A 16,087-nucleotide genomic window follows, 5' to 3' on the forward strand; every position below is an offset into this window, starting at 1 on the left:
TCTTTTCGAACAAATAATCAAACAGTCAGTCTTTGAGCATTTAGAAAGGATGGATCTGATTACTAACAGCCAGCACGGATTTCTCAAGAACAAGTCATGTCAGATTAATCATATCTCCTTTTTTGAAAAAGTTGCTACCTTGCTGGATCGGGAATGCTGTAGACATCGTTTATCTTGATTTCAGTAAGGCTTATGATAAGGTTCCCCATAATATTCTTGTAGACAAATTGGGAAAATGTGATTTAGATCCTGTAACTGTTAGGTAGATCTCTAGTTGGTTGACAGATCGCACCCAGAGAGTGCTTGTTAATGGTTCCTCATCCACTTGAAGAGGAATGACTAGTGAAGTGCCTCAGGGATCTTTCCTGGGCCCTGTGTTGTTCAATATCTTTATAAATGATTTGGATGAAAGAATAGAATTGATGCTTATTAAATTTGCAGACGCTACTAAATTGGGAGGGGTAGCAAATACGGTAGAAGACAGAGCCAGGATACAAGATGATCTTTACAGGCTGGAGAATTGGACTAAAACTAATAAAATGCACTTCAACAAAGATAAATGTAAAGTTCTGCATTTAGGTAGAAAAAATCAAATGTATAAGGATGGGGGAGACTTGTCTCAGCAATAGTGTGTGCGAAAAGGATCTTGGGGTCTTAGTAGACCAAACACTAAACATGAGTCAGCAGTGTGATGCAGTAGCTAAAAAGGCAAATGCGATCTTGGGCTGTATCAACAGGAGTATAGTGTCCAGATCATGAAAAGTGATGATATTGCTTTACTGTGCTCTGGTTAGACCTCACCTAGAGTATTATGTTCAGTTTGGGGCACCACACAAGCTGGAACGTGTCCAGAGGAGAGCAGCAAAGATGGTGAGGGGTTTGGAGACCAAGTCGTATGAAGGAGATGGGTATGTTTATCCTGAAGAGGAGAAGATTGAGAGGGGTGTTACAGGCTTTGACATATTGGAATAGATTGGACATATGTAGGTTATATAAAGGTTGTACATAAACAGTAGTTTCCTACTGAACTCATATTCAAAACTATTCAAGGACTTTTTTCCTCCCTTGTAGAAACTAGTTGGCAAGGTTATGCCTTTTTCATAGCAAGGCTAGAAAGAATGCCTTCATTCCAGATTTAACCTTGAGCACATTCCTATTGTTAAAATGTTTAGAAACTTAGCAGTCAGGAAAACCTTGGTAACTAAGCTGGTTATTGGCTACAGATGTAATATTTTCACGCCTAAATGTTGTCTGTTTTAGCTTCAAGGTAAAGTATGACAACATTTCGGTATTCTTGTCAATCAGAAGGTTATATCTCATTTTACAGTACAGTGAAAAGTGTCTCATTGAGAACAATGCAATGATACTGGTTTTATAAACTATTAAGTATTAAATAGAGTTTAATAAACCCAATACATAAACAAAACTAGTAAATGAACAGTGCTATGTAAGATATGTAATTTAATCCTTTGTTAAGTTTCTTATTGTGTGTTTAAGAGAACAAACATGGTAAAGCATGCTTATAGAAATGCTATGTCTTTTGTATAAAGATGAATGATCCCAAGATTAGAATCTCTACAAATATATGATGCTAAGGTTACAATTTATGATTGTCAGCCACAGACTTCCTTGGCTGGAAGAGGAAGTCCTTCTATGGAAGTGCTACAGGAAGCCTCAACTAGTTAGCTCAAGGATAGCAGTAACCTCGAGTACTAAATCTCTATGGATACTGACTACTTTAGAGATGGGGAGAATAGCAAGATCCTCTGCTTTCCTATTATTTAATTAATATTGGAGACATATATATATATATATATATATATATATATATGTCTCCAATATTAATTAAATAATAGGAAAGCAGAGGATATATATATATGAGTGCAGAAAGGCCAGAAAGTTAGATCTCTTGAAGTCTGGACTGAGAGGGTCTCAGAAGAGATTGGTTTTTGGTATGTATGAACAACTTACTTTATGTTATTCTAAATTTGGGTTTTAAGATTACTTAGTATCTAGAAGTGGCTTGTATTCTTGTATGCACTTTTAAGACTTTTACGACTTTATAATACATACATATACACATATATTACATTGAAGTTATACAATAAAAAGACTTACTTTTGTAAGTACATTAAGTTGTGTCCTGCTTATTAGGTGACTAACTGAATAAGATAACATACCACTTCACAGGAAGGGGTCAATTATTAAGAGCATAGTCACTGAAAGTCACTGACCTGCTTCAATGGGGTGTCATATAGAGCAGAGCTTCTTAAAATGTGGGTCGCGACTTCAAACGGGATCGCATAATTGAATTTTGGGGTCACGAAAAAGTCGTCGTCCCCCACTTATGGGAAATGCCCCCCCTCCTGCTTATGGGAAATGGGATTCCTTTGGAGTAGGAGGAGGTGATGGGAATATAGTGAGGCCCTCCTTTGGCAAATGGGGGTGGGTTGGGTGGAAGTGTTACACAACAGAATTTCTGTGGGGCCGGCAAGGCATGCTGGCCCCCAATCTTTTTTTGTCTCCTGATTTGTAACTTTTTCAGCCCCCTCTCCTCTCTTCAGTGGACAGATCAGGAGAATCCCAAATGGAGAATGTGGGTGTGGGGGAAAAGGTGGGGGGAAAAACTTCTTCTTTTTCAGGAAGAGCTGCTCAGAGCAAGAAGCCAGATGCCTTAACTGGAGTGGGTGGAGACTCTTGAGAAGGGAGGGAGATTCTCAGATGATTGCAGCCTGTTAGGCAGGGTGTGCATACTCCTGCCAATGTTTTCCACATGAACCACATTTTTCAGGAGGATGCTTTAATTAAAAAGGGGGTACTGCTGTGATTTGTATGATGGTTGTTGGATGGCTGGTATAGGAGAACCCCCAGTCTAAATGGGACCTCCCTAATGGATTCAAAGTGAGAAGGTGTGGCTTCTCATCTGGACTCTTCCACTTGTTTTGCGGCTGACAGGTCTGTTTCTGGCTTAAAGGTGAGCTTTGGCTGGGTACTAAAGGTTGGGTGGAAAGAAAATTATATATATATATATATATATATATATATATATATATATATATATATATATATATCGCTTCTAATAAATTATATTTTCAGTATTTATACATACATACATTTTATATATATATATATTATTAAAAGGTTTTTATTAGAAGGTTTTAGTTGTAATGTGTGTGTGTGTTAAGTGCCGTCAAGTCGCTTCCGACTCATGGCGACCCTATGAATGAAAGTCCTCCAAAGTCCTAGTTGTAATACTGGTTAGTATATGTCTCTCATATACTATATGTGCAGGTATCATTTATAAAGATGTTGAACAACACAGGGCCCCGCACAGATCCCTGAGGAACTCCACTAGTCACATCTCTCCAAGTGGATGAGGAACCATTAACTAGCACTCTTTGGGTACGATCTGTCAATCAGTTGCAGATCCACCTAACAATAATAGGATCTAAATCACATTTTCCCAATTTGTCAACTAGAATACTATGTGGCACCTTATCAAAGCCTTACTGAAATCTAGATAAACTATGTCTACAGACTGTGTAACCGTGGTCTTGGAATTTTCTTTCCTGACATTTTGCCAGCAGCTGTGGCAGGCATCTTCAGAGTAGTAACAATGAAGGACAGTGTCTCTCAGTGTCAAGTGTGTAGGAAGAGTAATATATAGTCAGAAAGGGGTTGGGTTTGAGCTGAGTCCTTGTCAACCCCTTTCTGACTATATATTACTCTTCCTACACACTTGACACTGAGAGACACTGTCCCTCAGTGTTACTACTCTGAAGATGCCTGCCACAGTTGCTGGCGAAACGTCAGGAAAGAAAATTCCAAGACCTCAGTTACACAGCCCGGATAACCTACCAGAACCAATGAACTCTGACCGTGAAAGCCTTCAACAATATTATGTCTACAGAATTCCCCTGATTCAGCAAGGGATTTGGTCTCCATAGGATTTGGTCTCCAGACCCTCACCATCTTTGTTACACTCCTCTGGACACGTTCCAGCTTGTCTACATCTTTCTTAAATTGCAGTGTCCAAAACTGAAGACAGTTCTCTAGGTTAGGTCTAAGCAGAGCAGAGTAAAGCGATACCAGCACTTCGCGTGATCTAGACACTATACTTCTGTTGATATAGCCCATGATCGCATTTGCATTTTTAGCTACTGCATCACACTGCTGACTCATGTTCAGTGTTTGGTCTACTAAGACCGCAAGATCCTTTTCACACACACTACTGCTAAGACAAGTCTCCCCCATCCTATAATTATGCATTTGATTTTTTTTACCTAAATGTAGAACTTTACATTTATCTTTGTTGAAGTGCATTTTATTAGTTTTAGCCCAGTTCTCCAGCCTGTCGAGATCATCTTGTATCCTGGCTCTGTCTTCTACCGTATTTGCTGCCCCTCCAGTTTAGTATCATCTGCAAATGTAATAAGCATCCCCTCTATTTCTTCATCCAAATCATTTATAAAGATGTTCAACAACACAGGGCCCAAGACAGATCCCTGAGGAACTCCACTAGTCAGTACTCTCCAAGTGGATGAGGAACCATTAACTAGCACTCTTCGGGTACGATCTGTCAAGCAGTTACAGATCCGCCTAACTGTAATAGGATCTAAACCACATTTTCCCAATTTGTCAACTTGAATACTATGTGGAATCTTATCAAAAGCCTTACTGAAATCAAGATAAACGATGTCTACAGCATTCCCCTGATCCAGCAAGGTTGTAACTTTCTCAAAAAAGGAGATAAGATTAGTCTGACATGACTTGTTCTTGAGAAACCCGTGCTGGCTTAGTGATCAGATCCATCCTTTCTAAATGCTCAAGGACTGACGGTTTGATGATGTGTTCGAAAAACTTTCCTGGTATAGACATCAAGCTGATGGGTCGGTAGTTACCCGGATTCTCCTTTTTCCCCCTCTTGAAGATGGGGACAACATTTGCCCCCCTCCAATCTTCTGGCACCTCACCTGTTTGCCAAGACTTTTCAAAAATAATGGACAGAGGTTCAGAAATTACATCTGCAAGTTCTTTGAGTACCCTTGGGTGCAATTCATCTGGCCCAGAGGATTTTATTTCATTTAAAGAAACCAGGTGTTTGTGCACTACCTCAATGCCAATTCTAGGCTGCAAATCCCTTCCCTCATCACATGTTCTGTTTATGCAGCGTTGAGCACCACTTCCCTCACAAGAAAAGACTGAGGAAAAGTAGGAATTGAGGAGTTTTGCCCTCTCTTCATCTCCTGTTACAATTTCACTTTCCGGTCCACTCCATAGGCGTATCTTGTCCTTGTTCTTACTCTTACTCTGTACATAGAAAAAGAACCCTTTTTGTTGTGTTTAGCATCTCCTGCTAGCCTAAGTTCATACTGAGCTTTAGCTTTCATAACACTCTCCCTGCCAGCACTAGTTATCGGTTTATATTTCTCTTTGGTTATAAGGCCCACCTTCCATTTCCTAAATGAGTCTTTTTTATTTCTTAACTCTTTAAAAAGCTGTTTATGGAGCCACCATGGCCTCTTTATGCTCCTTTCACTTTTCCTTCTCATAGGAATGGTTTGGGTTTGCTCCTTCAGTATTTCATTTTTAAGAAACGCCCACCCTTCTTGAACTCCCTTCTCCTTAAGTATTTCTGACCATGGGATTCTACCTAGCATAAGTTTAAGTTGGTTAAAATTTGCTCTTTTAAAGTCCAACCTATATGTCTGACTACGTACAGGTTTTCCTTTCCCTAAGATTGTAAATTCCAAGAGTACGTCGTCGCTACTACCCAGGGTGCCTACTGCTTTAACCTCATCGACCAGTTCTTCCCTGTTGGTGAGAATCAAGCCTAAGATAGCAGACCCCCTTGTTTCCCTGTCCACTTTCTGGAATAGGAAGTTGTCAGCAAGACAAGTCAGGAATTTATTGGATCTTGCATTTTTAGCAGCGTTGGACCTCCACGTCCCTCTGGCAACCGGCAGGAGATGTTGGGAGGGGGGTAGAGGGAACAGGGCAGACCATTAGTTACCCTATCTGCATCCATCCCACCAATCAATCAATATTCAAGAGAATAACCCAAGCATAAAAGGGGTGGGAGGACACCAAAGGGTGGAGAAATGGCCTCTACTCCTCTGTGCCCACCCCTGCAGAGTGGGCTCCCTCCTCTGACTAAGAAAAGAGTCCAAAGGATGTTGCCTGGGTGAGTTGGTGGCTCTCAGGTTCTCTGCCTCCCTTCATGCTGATGGACCCACCTTTGTTTATATAGATTAATTTTTTGGGCCTCCCCTTTTGATTGGATGGGTCAGTAGGATTGCCAGGTCCCTCTTCGCCACCGGAGGGAGGTTTTGGGATAGAGTCTGAGGAGGGCAGGGTCTGGGAAGGGAGGAACTTCAGTGCCATAAAGTCCAATTGCCAAAGCGGCCATTGTCTCCAGGTGAAGTGATCTCTATCGGCTGGAGATCAGTTGTAATAGCAGGAGATCTCCAGCTAGTACCTGGAGGTTGGCAACCCCATGGGTCAGGGAGGAAGGGGGGCTGCTAGAGGGAGAAACATCCCCAGATATTGCTATTAGGCCTTCTGGTGTTAAAAGTGGTTTGTCTTTTTAATGCAATTTTGTTTCCTCTGGACCTTTAGGATTCTGTGTTATTCATAATTTTTGCTGCTTTTTCAGCAGGAGGTGGCATTGCCTTTCATTTTGTGTGCTGGTTCTAAGTTGAGCATCGATTCTGCAGTTTCTGGCCACTGGCCCCTCAAACCCTAGTTGGCCATAGATCTTGAGGGAAAGACTTTCCTCAGGCTGACATTGGCCTTTTCTGGCACCTCCTTCCACAGGATCCAGAGACCTTAGGCAGATCATGAGAGGGAGGGCACCTTGCCCATCTTCTGCACATGGAATGTGGGTCATTGGAGGTGTAAGGGGGGGGAGGTAGTTTGGAATTTCCTGCGTACTGGGGGTTGGACTAGATGACTCTGGTGGTCCCTTCCAACTGTCTGATTTTAAAGAATCTGGAATCTTCCATATGTGAAGCCAACGCTCAACCATTGAGCCACATGCTTACCCCTCCCTTGCCCTTCTGGCCCAAGCGTTTTTGGTACCCTTCCCTACTCTTTCAAGTCAGAAAAAGAATGAGGATTCAAGAATAAACCTTTATTTACTTAACATAAGAACATAAGCCCTACTAGAGCAGACCAGGGTCCACCAAGTCCAGCAGTCTGTTCACACAGTGGCCAACCAGGTGCCTCCAGGAAGCCCACAAACAAGACGACTGCAGCAGCACCATCCTGCCTGTGTTCCAAAGCACCTAATATATTCAGCATGCTCCTCAGGTCCTGGAGAGAATAGGTATGCATTCTAGTATTAATTTCTTCTAGTACCACGAGATATCTAGTATCAATTTCTACTAGTACCACGAAATATTCAAAATGAGAAAAAAAATTAACGGAATTTTTAAAGTCAGGCTTAACGCCCATATACTGAACACAGTATACTGCACATTAGCTAACACTTTAAAGTTAATGGTTTTCAGCTGTTAAAAGTGTTTCTGATCAGTGCTGTAAACAGCTGCGCTATGATTTGCAAACTCTGATTCTGCGCTGCCATCCCCCTTCCAGGATTCCAGGAAGCCATCACTTTTATTGTAAATAATGGAGGGATGAATGCCATTGATGTGATTCTGGCATGATTTCTGGAACCAGGATGGACAGGGATCCAGGAGACAAGGGGTGGCCTCTTCCCCAAATTTTTCTGGTCTCCAGCAATTCCGTCTGTCAGACTCAGGGGTTTGTTCTTAGCATCCCTCAAGCAAAACTCATCCTGGCAAATGCTCTGAAGCAGTTTAGACTTTATTAGGAGCAAAATTAGACAAAGTAAGAAGCTGGCTGCCTCCTGGGCATACAAGGCTACTAATGAGGAATCAAGGCAAGGATACATGGTTAAAATGCATAGCAGACTTCAAAGACGGACAGGCAAAAGGCAAACAGGCAAATGCAATCCATGATAAGCTTTCTCAGGGTAGGCAGACACAACATGGCTCATGCAGCTGTGGTAGATGTGGTAAACAGGATACCATACTGGGAATAGGACGCAGGATACAGTTACTGTTGCAAAGGCATGAGAACCAGGAGCACGTGACCAGGGTCCTGACACCGAGCCAAACTATGGCCTCCAAGGAGCAAAGTCAGGCTAAGGCCGAGAGGCAGGGCCTGACACCTTCTCTTTCTCTCCCGGTTCTCCCTGCCCTTCCCCTCCCCAAGCAAATGCAAAGCCAGTTTTGCAGAGCGAAAGGGGAGGGGAATTGTCTGTGCTTTGCACCCCCGACCGAGGGGCAAAGCTTGGAAGTGAAGTGCCCTGGTTGTCTTATAGAGTCCCATGAAGTCAACTAGGAGGAGGTTAAAATAAGCAACAGTTCTTTATTTAGCTAAACAGAGACCCTGGGGGTGAAATAACCCACAAATAACATGCAGAGTTACTCACCCGAGAAACAAAGGAAAGTCAGTATCATTTATGCATTCGCATGGGGCAGGCCCATGGCTGCGGATAAGCAGATTGATACACAAAAGCACCAATGCACAAGTGTCTACTTCACTCTAATTAGCATAACCTATAGATCTTGGCCGAAGGCGTCACTTAGTGAGTGCCTGATCTTGTGAGCTCGGTAACCAGAAACCACATTCCTGAAGATGAACGTAATTCAGAGCTCTCTACTGGTGAGAGGCCGTACCAGGCACAGAGAGCATGATTTGTTGGTTCATGGCTCCCGGATGCCAACTTCCCCAAAGCTTCCATGTGGGGAGGGAGGGAGAGATCCCCCCCGAAAAGCCTGGGGGCCCCCTGCTCCATCTGGATCGCCTCTTTACTACCCCCTCTCTGCATGAGGCTTGGGGGGAGAGATGCAGCCCCCTTCCTTGCATCGCGGAGGCCTTTGCGAGTGGTCCAGATTTACAGGTGTTGTGCTGGAGTAATCATACCTGAGTAATCATTTAGACACACGGGCAAGCTACACGCATAAGCCACTGACTCGCAAAAGCCATTAGCTGACAGAAGCTGCTTACAAGCAAAACCACAGAAGCCGCTTCCCAGTGGCCCCCCTTTCCTTTAGCACCAAGCACGCACACACACTCTCCAATGTCTGATAAGGAAAGGCTCCAACAGCCTCCCTTCCACTTATTCCTCCCCTTCAGTAACTTTCAATTCACCCTGCAAGGGAGCACTCTGAACTGCTCAATAAGATAGGCTCCATTCATTAATGTAGCAAGGCTCACGCAGGTGCTGTAGAAACTAATGACGTTGCATTGACAAGCTAACATCGGATGTTAAGAAGACGTATCATTGTTGTATTGGAATGTCAAACGTCTATAAAACCTCTTGCATTTGCCCTGCCCCGGTGTGACCGGATTGCAGACTGTTCGTCTGTATCCTAGCTCATCCAGTTAGGACTTCTTGGCTAATAAAGCAAGCTGTAATCAATCAACCTCTCATTGCCCTCATTGTCTCGTTGGACTCTACGATAATGAGGGGAGCACAACACAGGGAGGATGGGAGGAAGGAGCAGAGAGCCTGGATGGGTCATCTGGGGGGGATTGTGAGTCCTGGGGGGGTCATGAGTCAAGGAAAGGCAGGGGGAAGAGGGGGCTGGATTTGGGGGGGCAGAAGTGTTTGGAGTCAGGCTGCCTGCAGGTTTTCTGCAGGGCGAGGGGCTGATTGGAGAGAAGGAGGAATCTGACTCTCCTGGCTTACAACATATTTGGAACCGAGGCACATTCAGATTCCCCACTCTTCCGCATGAAGCCTGATGTGGAGGCATTTTATCCTGGAAAGGGCTAATAGAGGCATGCTATTTCCACATTGTGGTTTTCAAAATATTGTTCTGGGGTGGGGTGGGGGGTCTTTAATGCATGCCACTGCTTTTTGCAGCTCCATTTTTTATTTAAGGCTTGCTTTGGCCCATTCCGGCCTGTTGAGGCTTTTACCCTGTTCCAATCGTTGACCCTCATCAGAATCAAAACCAGTTTATTCCTGTCTCAGATTGGGGGTGGGGGGCAGGAGGACAGAATACCCCGGAGTGGTTAAAGGGAGTCCACAGTCCCAGAGAGGCACGTGACCATTGTGGGGGGGGGGGCAGGTTTCCTGCTCCATACAGAAGGGAGGATAAGGCTCTTCATGGCTACTAGATGTTAGAATATGTTAGAAAAGATGTTAGAATATGCAAACATGGCTAAAATGACCTATCTGATTAACGTAGCTGATACTCAATCTGCAGAGCAATTTCATGAGAAATGGTTACCATGGTACACTTATATATCTCTAAATATTTAGACAAAGTGTTATTCCTTTTCACATGAGCGGGTGTTTTCTGTATATATTTGATTCATCTAAAGGAGCAATTTTAGAAGAAACGATTACCATGGTACATTTATAGCGCTATTTTTTCTTATGTTACTGGCTGTCTTTCATGCTTATGAATTTATTTGATTCATCTATCTGATTTACCAATATAACCCTTTAATCGAATATGTTTAACACAATAAGGATTAGTTCTTTTCTTTGTTTTTTGTATTCGCTTATTTTTCCCATTTTTAAATAAGACTATGATAGAAACTATTATATTGAATTAACTATAATAAGTTTACAAACTCTGTTTTATGAATGTATATTACCGACCAAAGAGAATACTGTTTACTGCAGACGGAAGTGAAATTTCCCTTTTCCCCTTTCTTTCCTTCTGTACCCCATATAAAAACAATAAAAGCATTTTTTTAAAAAAATGAATTTTCCACCATATATCTGTCATCCCAACCTGGACCCAGAGTAGGAAAAAGGAATATTGCAGGATGTTGTAATCTGTGTATTCCAAGGTAGATCTCAGGAGGGGTCCCCAAAAATAAAATTATAAAAAAGATGGATTGATTACAATTTAATTGTATTGGATGCAAAAATGAATTTAAAAAGAGTAAAATTGTAAAGAATCTACAGTAAGCACCTGAGAAATGATTCCCTAAGTCTAGGAGACACTCACAATCACAAACAAAACTAAGAATGGGGGAAGGAAGCAGGGGAAGAGGCAAGCATAAAGAAGAAAGAAATCAACATCACCTCATCCAAGGTGAGTGAGAAGCTGTGAATTATTGAGAGTCTGCACAGCAGAAGTCCAACAAAATGTTGGAGTTTGGGAGAAGTATCAGACACCCCAGCGGCGAGTGAATACAGCAGAGTCGGCACGTATATAAAAGTGCTATTTTATTGTACAGTGTCAAAGTGCTACGCAAAGCAACCACTTCTCACAACCCACAACCAAATACATATATGATACACTTATATACATAACTGGCATAGTCTCCCAGCCAATCAACTGTTGGCTGCCTTGTCTCCAGGACCATCTAGCTCAGTCCAGTGCAAGCCAGTTTTTCTGCTCAGTCATTGAGCTGTCATGTGACATCACCAATCACCTGGCTGTCACTTAGATCTTTTACATCTGCTTGCCAATGTGCAGTCTTACATGTCAACACAAAATGGGGGGGGGGGAGGGTTCTGCAAAGCAGTTGCAAGGCTATCTAGTTATTGGGGGAAACCTAGCACATCCTTTTCATGAACCTGGGCTTCCCCTTTTATGTGGAAAAATCCCATAGTTTCGCATTCCAAGGTGGGGAAGTTTTCAAAGCTCCGTGTACACTTGAGTAGATTGGGTGTTAAGGCTGCTTCAGAGGTAATTGCCTATTAACTGGAAATAGTCTTACATTGCTTTGATGAAATTCTCTTGAAGTAGAGATATGGGTGTTTACAGGTCTGAGTGACATCCTGCCTCTGTGAAGGAAATGTGCTCTGGACACGGCAGGAAGATGTACTCTCTCAAACTCATCCCAAAGATCCGCCCATTGCACATTACACTTTCAATGGGGTGGCCTTAAAAAAAACTAAGAAAAGATTGAGCCTTAAGAGGAGAAGGCTGAGAGGTGATATGATAACCTCTTCAAGTATTTGAAGGGCTGTCATATAGAGGATGGTGCTGAGTTGTTTTCTGTTGCCCCAGAAGGTCGGACCGGAACCAATTGGTTAAAATTAAATCAAAAGAGTTTCCATCTCTAGACACAGCTAAGAGATAACTTTGGTGAACCTTTCTGGAATGCAAAGGGGCTGAATTCAGTCTCCCTCCCCTCTACCATCTCTCTCCCTCTTTATAAAGTGGGTGGTGTAGTAAGGTATAGTATAGAAAAAGGTTGTGCCCTAGAGGTTATCAACATAATTAAAGATAATATTATAAATATATATTCATGATTAAGTGCAACATCAGCCTCAAAAAGTAAATTATATAGATACAAGAAATTGCATAAAACAGCTCAATTGCTTGCAGTATAAAAACTTCCAAGACCATGCGCATTTTGGCCCACAGGGCCATCTTCAGTGGTCACAATAAAGTGTATACACACACCTACGATCAACCAATAATGCAGTTTTCTCCTAGTCAATGCAGGTTGCATGTGAAACCTAGGTATAGAAAAATCAGAAAGTGTATTTTAATAATAGGGCTGTAACCAATTTGGAACTTGGTTATACCAAATACATTTATTGAAGGTTGCTACTCACAGTTCCTTATTGGGGCTCCAAACATAGACAAAAGTAAAACTGGGCCTGACCTCATCCTGGAGCTCCCATCAAATCACGTAAATAAACGTGAGGCAACCATGCTGTGCCAAAACAGAATGTTTAAAGATGGCATTAACCCAAATGGACATAAACCATACTACTTTTACAGAATTTTTCATTGGATATGCCCTCATGCATAACTATCCAGTGTAGCCCCCTCCTCAAATTGCTCTTGCTAACTCAGAGCTCACCCGTACAGACCTGCCATTGGCTGTACAGCTAGGCTTGGCAGAGTGAGAACGAGTGGCCCCATGGTCCTGTAGTAAGGTTCATAGCTGAGCAGAGATTTGAACCCAGGGCTCTCTAGTCCTAGAGCCTGACGTTCTAACCACTATGTCATACTGGTTCAATCTTGCCAGACCCCCACTTGGAGATGGTGCTTGTACAAGGAAGGCACTCAGTACAGCTGAAGCCGCTTCCCATCCCATCCCAGCTCTAGCTTTTGCCTATCTTCCTTTCCTGCCTGCGATGGGATAAATTTATCGTTCTGCTGGCCACAAAAAGGAAGAATGTTGGGCAAGAGAAGAGGTTTTATTTTGTTAAAATTAAAACATCCTTTCCTGACTAGGTCCTTGAAGGGAAGGCACCCCGAAAGCACGCACGGTGCTTTGAGGGAAGACACATAGAGTGTCTTGAGTTCCAGAGATCAATCTGAATTGCCCCAGTGATCTCTCAGTTTTATTAAGGAATATTACAATGGATAGCAAAAGTCAGTCAGTGATCACACAATGGAACTTAGACGAGGCATACCAAGATTAATGATTAATGAGATCAAGGCATAGAGAAGACAATGACACATTCCATCTTGAAGCCAGCATCCTTTGAGCAAACATTGGCTGTCTGTTACATAGAATGATGAGATTACCCGAAGCTAATCCCTTTAAGGTTACTACACTGATGTAAAAAGGTCACTATACAGTCAGTGAACTTTGACCAGGAGCATTTCCAAAGACCTAGAATTTATTGTGATCAATATTTCAATATGGCAAGAATCAAGGTTCTGTAGAACCAATATTAAAATGGCTAGGGTGTGCCCAGTGGCCAATTAATTTGATTTCATAAATTGCTACAGGTCCTGGCATTCCTGCATCCAGCTCTGCTGATCCCAAACACTGGACTGAGTTTTCTAATCCTGCATGGCATTGATCCCCCATTCATTAGCAGTTCCAGGATATAATGCGTAGGACCCATCATCTAACTGACCATAGCGGAGCTGGGCTAGGTCAACTGTTTGGGAGTGTTCCAGGGAACACGCAAGTGTTGAAGGAAACGGTGATGGTGAGCCATCAGGCAAGGAGTGGCATATCACTGCTGAGCTGAATGAAGTGGACTGAAGTCCCGCTCCAGCCTCCCAATACGTGCAAGGCTACTGAATCAGACACTATGGCGATTTGGCACAAGGTTATCTATATCCAGCTTGTGGTTTTTCACACACACACACCGGACTCCCACCTGCCTTGCTCAATTTACAGAAAGGCCACAATGGATGAAAAATAAGCCAATGGAAGATGGATCAGTAAGACTGTGATACAGATAGTCATTTGGCCTCGTAAACAGGGCAGGACAAAGGGAAAAATATTTGTCAATTATTGTTAAAAGTCAGTTTACCAGTTCCATGGAAGATACTTCTTACAAGTGTAGATATGAATTACATACATGGATTTAAATCATGCAGAGGCCCTGGGGCCCGCTTCTTCTCCAGTTGTCATGCCTGTGCAGTTTGTCATTGTGAAATGACAGCAGGTTCCCATATTTTGAGTAAAAACAGTGATTTGAGAAAGCCACCTTTCTTTACCCAGTAACAGGCACTGTTTTTGTACTTGAGTCTCCATACTAAACAAACTGTGAAAAGTAGCTTGCAAACTTGTCAATACAGAAAACATAACCATGAAGAAAATAATAAGAAGCTAGCGTGTACAGGTCGCTGCCTGTTACAATCTCACAGGTGTGAAGCATTGACATGGTTCACATGACCCCACGTCCCTGGACTTCAGAGTGCTTCAGATGGGTGAATCTCTGTGTACAGCTGCAAGGAAAACTTTAGATACTATCATATTGGCCAGGGATCCTGGAGGTTTTTTGCCTTCCTCTGGGGACAGAGCAGGAGTCATGGGGGGTGGGGTGTTGGGGTTGGGGGTGTGAATTTCCTGTGTTGTGCAGTGGGCTGGACTAGGTGACCTTGGAGGCCTCTTCCAACTCTATGTTTCTATTTGGTGTATGGCTATGAGTCAAACCTTTACTACTAGTCGTAAACCTTATGCTCTGGGATCTAGAACTGCACTCAGAAAGTGCTGGAACAGGGAGGGTGCAAGCAAGCAAGTCACCTCAACACATGAAGCTTCCTTATTCCGCATCAGACCGTTGGTCCATCAAGGTCAGTATTGTCTACTAAGACTGGCAGTGGTTCTCCAGGTTAGAGGTCTTTCACATTACCCCCTATGAGACCCTTTTCCAGGGATTGAACCTGGGACCTTCTGCAAGCCAGGCCGATTCTCTCCCATTGAGGCAAAGCCCCTCCCAAGCCACACACTTCAGGAAAGGCAGGAAATCCACTGGGGCGTTAACCCCAGAGGAGAAATCCCTTTCCCAGAAGAGATGAGAGGAAAACCCTGAGCTAGGTGACCTTATGTTCTTATACGCGTAGTTAAATTGTGGGACTCCCTGCCCCAGGATGTGGCGATGGCTGCCAACTTGGAAGGCTTTAAGAGGGGACATGTTCATGGAAGAGAGGAGTATTCATGGCTACTAGTAAAAATGGATACTAGTCATGATGCATGCGTATTCTCTCCAGTATCAGAGGAGCATGCCTATTACATTAGGTGCTGTGGGACACGGGCAGGATGGTGCTGCTGCAGTCATCTTTTGTGGGCTTCCTGGAGGCACCCGGTTGGCCACTGTGTGAACAGATTGCTGGACTTGATGGGCCTTGGTCTGATCCAGAATAGCCTTTCTTATGTTCTTACGTTCTTAGCTAAGTCAGAGAGGAAGGATATCTTCATGAGTTCAAAGTTCAGATGACCAAAGATGGACAGGCTGACTGACTAAGTGGCAGAAGTTGTTCTTTTGGTGAAATGACTCCTTCATCTCCACAGGTAATTACAACAGCTACAGTTTTGTTCTCTGTTGATGCTCAGAGGGTAGCCGAAAGGGTTGCAAGACGAAGTGGTTGAAAAACCAGTTTGCACAGGCTCTGGTTTCGGATGGCAAACTGGATGAGGGCAGACTCCTCTGGGTCGCAACTGGATGCCATCCGATCAGACAAATGACTCTTGCGAGAATGCAGAGTGTTGAGGGGACCCCGACGATTCTAGAACCGGCATTTCCCAGCAGGTCGAGACGTTTCCTATCACAAAAAGAAGTCCTGTCCCCCCACTAACCATTGAAAAAAGGAGCGTGAATTCTAGAGACTTATTTGCCTCTTTTAGGATTCACTGCTCCTGGGTCTGCTGCCCCTGGATTTGG

This window comes from Euleptes europaea, chromosome 1, assembly GCF_029931775.1.
Source record: "Euleptes europaea isolate rEulEur1 chromosome 1, rEulEur1.hap1, whole genome shotgun sequence".
NCBI classification, from domain to species: Eukaryota; Metazoa; Chordata; class Lepidosauria; order Squamata; family Sphaerodactylidae; genus Euleptes; species Euleptes europaea.